We start from the raw sequence: 10936 nt of genomic DNA on the forward strand, positions 1-10936 counted from the left end.
TTCTTGTAAATACGACACAGTGATAATATAATTTTTTTGTGTGTTTATGTATTATGTGAAATATTTAGAGTCACCTGTTGTAAATTGTATAGACTCTTTTTTTTTGGAAAAAGTATGTATTGAAATAAAATATCTTAGCCAGGTCTTGAGTTAGCCGGGGGAGGATGTTAGGAAGCTTTGTAGATGCACGAACAGATGGCAGTGCGTAGAGCTTGCGGGGAAGTCCGCAAGATGGAGCCACTGGCCAGTTGTCGCCATGGACAGTGCGAAGGCTCTCAGACAATCTCACTGGCCCAGGGGCCTTAGCATGAGAATCGATCGAACTTAACGATATCGTATTGCTAAGCGTATCTACCGACCATTTTATAACGACTTCCCTAGCATGAGAACACTATTGATATCTCTAACGACATCGATAAGGCAATAAATACAAATCGATATACGCTGGCAATACTGGGACGGAATTGTCTATGAATTGGATAGACGTCAGACGTCAAACGTCAGATTTCAAGCTTGATCATTGTAACCGCCTTGTTTTTTTAATATTTTACGATGTCGCAAGCAATGGTAGCTGGGTAAGTTATTTATTAATCTTTTTATGTGAAAGAATTTCCATTATTATCAAAGAGATATACTTACATTCTATTGTGTCAAAATTTTGAAGTTATTTTTACTAATATTTCAATCATACGCAGTATTTTAAGATATTCAAAATGCTGATATTATGATTTCAGGAAGAGAGTAAGGTCGACGACCAGTCAAATGGACTGCTAACCAGCTATATGGCTGACCATTCGGAGTTCGCCGCTGGAAGGTTTGTGGGACCTCGGGGTTCGGAATTTGGCGGAACAACTGGCAGAATTATGTCCTGCTAAGTCAGCCGAGCAGTGGAAAACAGTGAGTATTTGTACCTACCTATACAAATTGGTTGCAGCAAACTTTGCTGACCTTCTAATATAATCTATCATCGAGACACTTGATATAAGACGGTAAATCACTTTTAACCTGACATTATTTTTACATTTTACAGACATGGCGTGACATAGCTTCCCCTTCTCGCCCGAGCAAGAAGAGGAAGCTAACTGACAAGCCAGATGTGGGGGGTTCGGATGGTGATGGCGCAGGAGGCTAGTAACGAATCATCCAAGGAGCTTGTGGGAGCTATTAATAAATTCTCCAATATTTTTAAGGTATTTCCTATTTCTCTTCGAATCACTCCCAAATACAGCGCTACACGTGTAAGTTGCCAGATTAAAATATAAAGAAATAGCGTCAATCCATGTTTAGGCCACTGCCAACTTATAAGTGTGGCACTGTACTTTTAAATTAGAATTAAATCTTAGTAGAACAAAATAAAATGCCCAGCTTTGACTTAACTAACTAACTAACCATCACGCCGTTTCCCCGCAGGGGTAGGCAGAGAGGACGGACCGCCAAACAACTCGGTCTTGGCACACACTCCTTGCCTCATTTACATTCATACATCGTCTCATACATACTCTTCTATTATTATTAGCTTTGACTTATTTCATTTATTTATTGTACTATTCCCAATGTACTATTTTTCCATTTTGCGCGGTGGAGTTTTTATTGTTCTGTTTGTTTAGATATTCTTTGTGTTAAAAAAAATTAATAAACATGTAAAATCCAGCTTGGCGAGAAATTCAAAATGAATAAATTCATTTATAATCTTCCTTTTAGTATGTCGACTACCTATTGTTATTTAAATTAAATTAATGAGTTGTTATTTATCATTTCAGAGTTCAATGGATCGATTTGCTGACATTTTTGAGGTATTTCCTGTTCCTTTTTGTAATTATTTGTCAGGGCACCCCGAGACCGGGCAAGATACAGTGTCTACATAGACATGGTGCTTTTCTGGTCTCGTCTCACTGGCACTAATAACTCATTTACTATAGAAGGTAAATTAAGTTAGTAAATTAATGAATTATCATCTCTTGTTTCAGAGATACACGGCAGTGGAACGTGAAAGGGTTTGTTTACTCCAACGACAGTTGGCGAGGTATTTATTTGTTATACATCTATACAGGCTTTTAAAAACATTTAATGTACAAAACTGAACAAATTAAATTAAATATTGCATTATTTAATATGTCACTTGAGAGATTGCGAAGTATGTTCACAAAGGATGGAACACGATTATTAACAATTGTCCTTGGAGAGGCAAGCAGTCCAGCTAGGAGGTACGATGAAAGTAGAATGAATGAGATCTCTAATAAAACATTTCTAATTCTAGACAAACTCAACCGTCACCATCATTTGCTAACTCGCCCAACTATACGTTGAAGTTGGAGTCGGAGGATGACTACGATTAGTTTTTAAGTTTTTTTTATAATTTTCAAGATAATAAGTTTTTTGTATACTTTGTGTGTTGAATTTTTATTTTTATTAAGGTTTTGTATGTTCATAATTTTTATGTTTCTTGTGAAAAAGTGAAACTCAACAACAAATGTCATTTTTTTAAAATTTAGATACATACAATACAATATTTTAAAGTACTTGTTGTGTAATATTGCATGCAGCACTTTGCATATACATATACTTGATTAGTAGCAGTTCTTCAAACTCTTGCAATGTCTCTGTGAGGCGTGAATTGTTTTTACAATGTAGGTACATACAATACAATGTTTTAAAGTACTTTTGAAGTACTTGTTGTGAAATATTGCATGCAGCGCTTTGCATATATGAATATGTACTTGATTAGTAGCAGTTCTTCAAACTCTTGCAATGTCTCTGTGAGGCGTGAATTGTTTTTACAGTGTTGGTACATACAATACAATGTTTTAAAGTACTATTGAAGTTCTTTTTGAGAAATATTGCATGCAGCGCTTTGCATATATGTATACTTGATTAGTAGCAGTTCTTCAAACTCTTGCAATGTCTCTGTGAGGCGTGAATTGTTTTTACAATGTAGGTACATACGATACAATGTTTTAAAGTACTATTAAAGTTCTTTTTGAGAAATATTGCATGCAGCGCTTTGCATATATGTATATTTGATTAGTAGCATTTCTTCAAACTCTTGCAATGTTTCTGTGAGGCGTGAATTGTTTTTACAGTGTTGGTACATACAATACAATGTTTTAAAGTACTATTGAAGTTCTTTTTGAGAAATATTGCATGCAGCGCTTTGCATATATGTATACTTGATTAGTAGCAGTTCTTCAGACTCTCGCAATGTCTCTGTGAGGCGTGAATTGTTTTTACAATGTAGGTACATACAATACAATGTTTTAAACTACTATTGAAGTTCTTTTTGTGAAATATTGCATGCAGCGCTTTGCATATATGTATACTTGATTAGTAGCAGTTCTTCAAACTCTTGCAATGTCTCTATGAGGCGTGAATTGTTTTTACAATGTAGGTACATACGATACAATGTTTGAACATGATGAAGCACTATAAGTCAGTTTCCTTGTTTAATATATTATCATTCGTGGGAGAAGTACTTTCGCACTAGTTCGTCTCTCACTCTGCGGGCTGCAACAACCCTGCTGACATCTTCAGGCTGGTGCAGCAGCTCAACCTCTCTTAACTCTACATTATCATTATAATCGTCTGTTAATCTGAAAATAGAGAACAATTTATTAATATTTTGTACTGTTGCCTTACTTTTTTAAATGCATATAGTTCAACAAGGAAACTGACTTATAGTGCTTCATCATGTTGTATAGTATAGCACAAGTAATAATTATTTGACCAGCAGCATCGGGCTCATAATGGAGAACTCTGTCTTTCCTGAGGCAACGGAATATAGCCTTCCATGCCCCAAATAGGCGTTCTACGGAACATCTCGCCTCACAGTGCGCCTTTGTGTATCTGTATTGGGCACTCCCCTCGACTGCATTCAATATTGGTGTCATCAGATAAGGCTCGAGTGTATATCCAGAATCGCCTGATTGAAACAAAACACCCATTATAATAGGTACATACAACTACTAAATTATGATTTTTTTGCCTTTTTTTTGAGAAATACGGATATCTGTTGTTAACAAACTTAAATTATCCATAGTAGATTTCTTTTTCCGAAAGCCGTATTGATTAGAAGGGATAATACTGTGATTTTCAACAAACTATTCTAATCTGTTCTTTACCAAACGTTCCACTACTTTAATTAAACATGACGAAAGAGCAATAGGACGATAGGATGAGACTTCGGACGGATTTTTACCTGTTTTTAAAACCGGGAGGATTTTTTGAACTTTCCAGACATCCGGAATAAATCCTGTTTCAAACATGTTATTAATTAAGGATAAAAAATATTCAACCGACATGTCAGAGAATGCTTTAAAGAAGCTATATAATATTCCATCAGGACCCGGAGAAGAGTCAGAAAGAGATTTAATTACTCGTTTCAGTTCACTAACTAAGAAAGGAGAGTCTAGCCAGTTAGAGTGAGATGAATATGAAATAAAAGAGGGCATTTGCTCACATCTGGCAACTGAAGGAGGGGCGATCTTATCAGCAAAACCTATAATAATTTATGCAGGAAAATTCATTATTTTATTTACTAAATTATCGATAATTCTGCTATAGTGACCATTGTTATATTATTATTTCTTATTTATGACATATTAACCTTAAAGAACCATTGTAATTTAATAACCCAAACATATGTACCTACCTTGACATTTTATACCTAATTTTGTATAAATTCTGTAACAAAAGAATTTCAATTGCCAGCCTGAAGATGTCCATAATAGGAAGAAACCGGTACTGGTAAAATAAACAAGTGGAAATAAGTTTAAAAAGTGTTTTATTTTCTATTTTAATACTATAATAATTTCCTCCGGAATATGTTTGGTACGCTGCGGAGCATATGACGAACCGATTTTTTTAAAATTAGTCCAAACAGATGACTGGGGAGTTTCAGGAGACAAGTTTTCACAAAATTTTCGCCATCCAGACCTCTTTTTATTTTTCAAAATACGTTTAGTTTCGGATTGGACGCGTTTCACTGATAAAAATTTTTCAAAAGACATGCATTTGTGGTAAATGGAAACTGCTTCTTTTCTAGAGTTAACAGCACGAGTGCATTCTTCGTCCCACCACGGGGTCGAATGTTTAGTTTTAATGTTAACTTTACGCTTTGGAATGGATTTTTCTGCTGCTTTTATAACTATACTAGGAAATAATTCACATTGTGTTCTGATGTTCCCGAGAGAAGATTTTACAGAGTGAACAAGAGAGTCTAATTCAGAAGAAAAAAATCTCCAGTTCGCATCTTTCGTTTTAAATTTAAAATTATTGTTAATTGTAAAGGAATGCGAGGTGGTTAGATAGTGAAAGAAGATTATAATAGGGAAATGATCACTGGAAAGGGGGTCTTTAAGTATGTTCCAAGAACATTTACGTATCACCGAAGATGAACAGAGAGATAAATCAACAACACTTTTCCTTTGTTGAGGGGGGGTGAATCGGGTTGGAGATCCGTCGTTTAAAATACATAAATTATGGGAATCAATAAAATCTAAAAGATTACGGCCAGAACGACTCGTTAATTCACTACCCCAAGAGGTAGAATGAGTGTTAAAGTCGCCCAGTAACATATACGGGGGACGGATCTGAGACATAAATGATGACCATTCATTTTCATCAAAAATAGTGGAGGGAGGGACATATATTGATAGTATTGTAATATCAGATACAACAGCTGCTACTATCTGAAAATTGTTAGAGAGAGTATGAAACATGATTGGTTTGAAAGGGATAGAGTCATGGATGATTAAGGCAGCGCCACCTTTACCATCCAGTCTATCATGTCTAAGACAATGATAACCAGAAATCTTAAATAGATACGAGGGTTTAAACCACGTTTCGGAAATAGCGGCAACTGAAATGTCCTGTTCATCGAGTAATTTTACAAGTTTAAATTTATTACAGATTAGACTTCTGGGGCCTTAGCATGAGAAGTCGATATAGCCCTATAGCAATACGATATCGTTAAAATACGTCATCAATGAGCACTTAACGACATATGCTAGCACGATCAAAATATAACAACCGACGATTGTTAAAATTCCTTGTCTATGGTCAAAGTAGCGACGGTATCGTTAAAATTGCGAGTATGAGAATGTATCGATAGGATAACTTCCGACCGACGGTTGCTAAAAGCCCGCCGAATATAACGTGGGGTCTTGAGTGTCAGTTAAAACTTTGGTTGGCTGTCGATATACGTATTTTTTTAATAATGTCGTTCATTATGCAAAATTTCTGGTTCAATGAAAGGAGGCAGGTTAGGGAAGATCGTAGGATTGAAAGGCGTCGTTTACGCGATCAATTGAATCCGTTCGAACTTGCAGAGACGGAATTCAGACAATTGTTTCGAATATCGCGTATTATGGCTAGAGATCTCATTGATCAATTAACTACTTTTCTAGTGTCAAAAAATACATTAGGACTTCCAGTATACATTAAAGTGAGAGTATTAAATATTATTGATATCTTAGTAAAACAAAAACACAATATAAATCTATCCACCAGTGGAACGACCACGTGAAATAAATAAATTTGCTTCGATTGCTGATGATAATTTTTCACAATAAAGTGATTAAAATGATCAAAAGTGAAGTTTATTAATTAGTTGTATTATTTATGATGTTGACAGGTACTCGCACCCATCAGCTTCTTTGCTACAGGGAGCTACCAACGTGGAGTAGGCCAAGATCACTTCTTGGCGATAGGGCAAACTACCGTTAGCAAGTGCATAAAACTGTTTATGAAAGCAGTTTTAGAACATCTGTACAGAAGATGGATACATTTTCCGGCTACAAATGAAGCCCGCAAGCAAGTAGAGAGTAGTTTTAGGGAAAAATTAAACTTTCCACATGTTCTGGGATGCATCGATTGCACCCACATCGCCATCGTCACCCCTTCCAGACACGAGGAGCAGTACAAAAACCACAAAGGATTTTATTCGCTGAATGTTCAAGTGGTAAATATTTTTTCAGAAATAAAACAGCCGGATTGTTGTTTTCAAATTTTATTGAAGGTTTTTTATGTTTGATAAACAGGTCTGCGATGCTACGTTTAAAATATTGAGCATCAACACACGCTTCCCGGGTACTGTCCATGACCAATTCATTTGGAATAATAGTTTAGTCAAAACTGAAATGAACAGACTATACAATCAGAGAATTGGGACATATTTCTTGCTAGGTATGTATTTCAACAACTCATTTTAAAAAAAGGCAAAAAAATCATAATTTAGTAGTTGTATGTACCTATTATAATGGGTGTTTTGTTTCAATCAGGCGATTCTGGATATACACTCGAGCCTTATCTGATGACACCAATATTGAATGCAGTCGAGGGGAGTGCCCAATACAGATACACAAAGGCGCACTGTGAGGCGAGATGTTCCGTAGAACGCCTATTTGGGGCATGGAAGGCTATATTCCGTTGCCTCAGGAAAGACAGAGTTCTCCATTATGAGCCCGATGCTGCTGGTCAAATAATTATTACTTGTGCTATACTATACAACATGATGAAGCACTATAAGTCAGTTTCCTTGTTTAATATATTATCATTCGTGGGAGAAGTACTTTCGCACTAGTTCGTCTCTCACTCTGCGGGCTGCAACAACCCTGCTGACATCTTCAGGCTGGTGCAGCAGCTCAACCTCTCTTAACTCTACATTATCATTATAATCGTCTGTTAATCTGAAAATAGAGAACAATTTATTAATATTTTGTACTGTTGCCTTACTTTTTTAAATGCATATAGTTCAACATCGTTGGTAGCTCCCTGTAGCAAAGAAGCTGATGGGTGCGAGTACCTGTCAACATCATAAATAATACAACTAATTAATAAACTTCACTTTTGATCATTTTAATCACTTTATTGTGAAAAATTATCATCAGCAATCGAAGCAAATTTATTTATTTCACGTGGTCGTTCCACTGGTGGATAGATTTATATTGTGTTTTTGTTTTACTAAGATATCAATAATATTTAATACTCTCACTTTAATGTATACTGGAAGTCCTAATGTATTTTTTGACACTAGAAAAGTAGTTAATTGATCAATGAGATCTCTAGCCATAATACGCGATATTCGAAACAATTGTCTGAATTCCGTCTCTGCAAGTTCGAACGGATTCAATTGATCGCGTAAACGACGCCTTTCAATCCTACGATCTTCCCTAACCTGCCTCCTTTCATTGAACCAGAAATTTTGCATAATGAACGACATTATTAAAAAAATACGTATATCGACAGCCAACCAAAGTTTTAACTGACACTCAAGACCCCACGTTATATTCGGCGGGCTTTTAGCAACCGTCGGTCGGAAGTTATCCTATCGATACATTCTCATACTCGCAATTTTAACGATACCGTCGCTACTTTGACCATAGACAAGGAATTTTAACAATCGTCGGTTGTTATATTTTGATCGTGCTAGCATATGTCGTTAAGTGCTCATTGATGACGTATTTTAACGATATCGTATTGCTATAGGGCTATATCGACTTCTCATGCTAAGGCCCCAGAAGTCTAATCTGTAATAAATTTAAACTTGTAAAATTACTCGATGAACAGGACATTTCAGTTGCCGCTATTTCCGAAACGTGGTTTAAACCCTCGTATCTATTTAAGATTTCTGGTTATCATTGTCTTAGACATGATAGACTGGATGGTAAAGGTGGCGCTGCCTTAATCATCCATGACTCTATCCCTTTCAAACCAATCATGTTTCATACTCTCTCTAACAATTTTCAGATAGTAGCAGCTGTTGTATCTGATATTACAATACTATCAATATATGTCCCTCCCTCCACTATTTTTGATGAAAATGAATGGTCATCATTTATGTCTCAGATCCGTCCCCCGTATATGTTACTGGGCGACTTTAACACTCATTCTACCTCTTGGGGTAGTGAATTAACGAGTCGTTCTGGCCGTAATCTTTTAGATTTTATTGATTCCCATAATTTATGTATTTTAAACGACGGATCTCCAACCCGATTCACCCCCCCTCAACAAAGGAAAAGTGTTGTTGATTTATCTCTCTGTTCATCTTCGGTGATACGTAAATGTTCTTGGAACATACTTAAAGACCCCCTTTCCAGTGATCATTTCCCTATTATAATCTTCTTTCACTATCTAACCACCTCGCATTCCTTTACAATTAACAATAATTTTAAATTTAAAACGAAAGATGCGAACTGGAGATTTTTTTCTTCTGAATTAGACTCTCTTGTTCACTCTGTAAAATCTTCTCTCGGGAACATCAGAACACAATGTGAATTATTTCCTAGTATAGTTATAAAAGCAGCAGAAAAATCCATTCCAAAGCGTAAAGTTAACATTAAAACTAAACATTCGACCCCGTGGTGGGACGAAGCATGCACTCGTGCTGTTAACTCTAGAAAAGAAGCAGTTTCCATTTACCACAAATGCATGTCTTTTGAAAAATTTTTATCAGTGAAACGCGTCCAATCCGAAACTAAACGTATTTTGAAAAATAAAAAGAGGTCTGGATGGCGAAAATTTTGTGAAAACTTGTCTCCTGAAACTCCCCAGTCATCTGTTTGGACTAATTTTAAAAAAATCGGTTCGTCATATGCTCCGCAGCGTACCAAACATATTCCGGAGGAAATTATTATAGTATTAAAATAGAAAATAAAACACTTTTTAAACTTATTTCCACTTGTTTATTTTACCAGTACCGGTTTCTTCCTATTATGGACATCTTCAGGCTGGCAATTGAAATTCTTTTGTTACAGAATTTATACAAAATTAGGTATAAAATGTCAAGGTAGGTACATATGTTTGGGTTATTAAATTACAATGGTTCTTTAAGGTTAATATGTCATAAATAAGAAATAATAATATAACAATGGTCACTATAGCAGAATTATCGATAATTTAGTAAATAAAATAATGAATTTTCCTGCATAAATTATTATAGGTTTTGCTGATAAGATCGCCCCTCCTTCAGTTGCCAGATGTGAGCAAATGCCCTCTTTTATTTCATATTCATCTCACTCTAACTGGCTAGACTCTCCTTTCTTAGTTAGTGAACTGAAACGAGTAATTAAATCTCTTTCTGACTCTTCTCCGGGTCCTGATGGAATATTATATAGCTTCTTTAAAGCATTCTCTGACATGTCGGTTGAATATTTTTTATCCTTAATTAATAACATGTTTGAAACAGGATTTATTCCGGATGTCTGGAAAGTTCAAAAAATCCTCCCGGTTTTAAAAACAGGTAAAAATCCGTCCGAAGTCTCATCCTATCGTCCTATTGCTCTTTCGTCATGTTTAATTAAAGTAGTGGAACGTTTGGTAAAGAACAGATTAGAATAGTTTGTTGAAAATCACAGTATTATCCCTTCTAATCAATACGGCTTTCGGAAAAAGAAATCTACTATGGATAATTTAAGTTTGTTAACAACAGATATCCGTATTTCTCAATCCCTTAACTCTTGTACATTGGCCACATTTCTAGATCTTTCTTCAGCTTACGACGATGTATTAATTGATGTTTTGAAGGAAAAATTAATAAAAATTAAAATCCCCATAAAATTAGTTCAATTTATTATCAACTTGTTAACAGGCAGATCCATTATTATCCACTCTTCCTCAAACATATTGAACCGCAAACTTTGGAAAGGGCTACCCCAGGGGTCTGTAATCAGTCCATTATTATTTAATATTTATATTAGTGATTTAGACATTGTAATCCCTTCGTCTATCAAGCGACTTTATTTTGCGGACGATTTTCTTATATATTTATCTCACAAAAATTTATCGCATGCTGCGAAGGAATTAAATTTGGCCTTACATAATATTAAAGTTTGGATGTTGACAAATGGAATGAATTTAGCTACCTCTAAAACCAAGGTAGTGGCTTTTACTCGCAAAAGAAAACTGCCTCACTTTACAGTCTCTTTTGATAATTTCCCCCTTC

General features: G+C 35.5%; 1 long non-coding RNA gene across 1 annotated transcript; it reads left to right on the forward strand.

Annotated features, from left to right (window-relative positions):
• The first annotated feature begins 291 nt into the window (after positions 1–291).
• LOC149409857 (uncharacterized) lies at positions 292–2351 on the forward strand. Its single transcript, XR_016305094.1, has 6 exons — positions 292–575; positions 735–897; positions 1031–1190; positions 1761–1793; positions 1968–2023; positions 2258–2351. It is a non-coding gene; the product is annotated as an uncharacterized LOC149409857 (long non-coding RNA).
• Positions 2352–10936: the final 8585 nt, after the last annotated feature.

This window comes from Hesperophylax consimilis, chromosome 29, assembly GCF_061612785.1.
Source record: "Hesperophylax consimilis isolate HC1 chromosome 29, BYU_Hcon_1.0, whole genome shotgun sequence".
Classification (NCBI taxonomy): domain Eukaryota; kingdom Metazoa; phylum Arthropoda; class Insecta; order Trichoptera; family Limnephilidae; genus Hesperophylax; species Hesperophylax consimilis.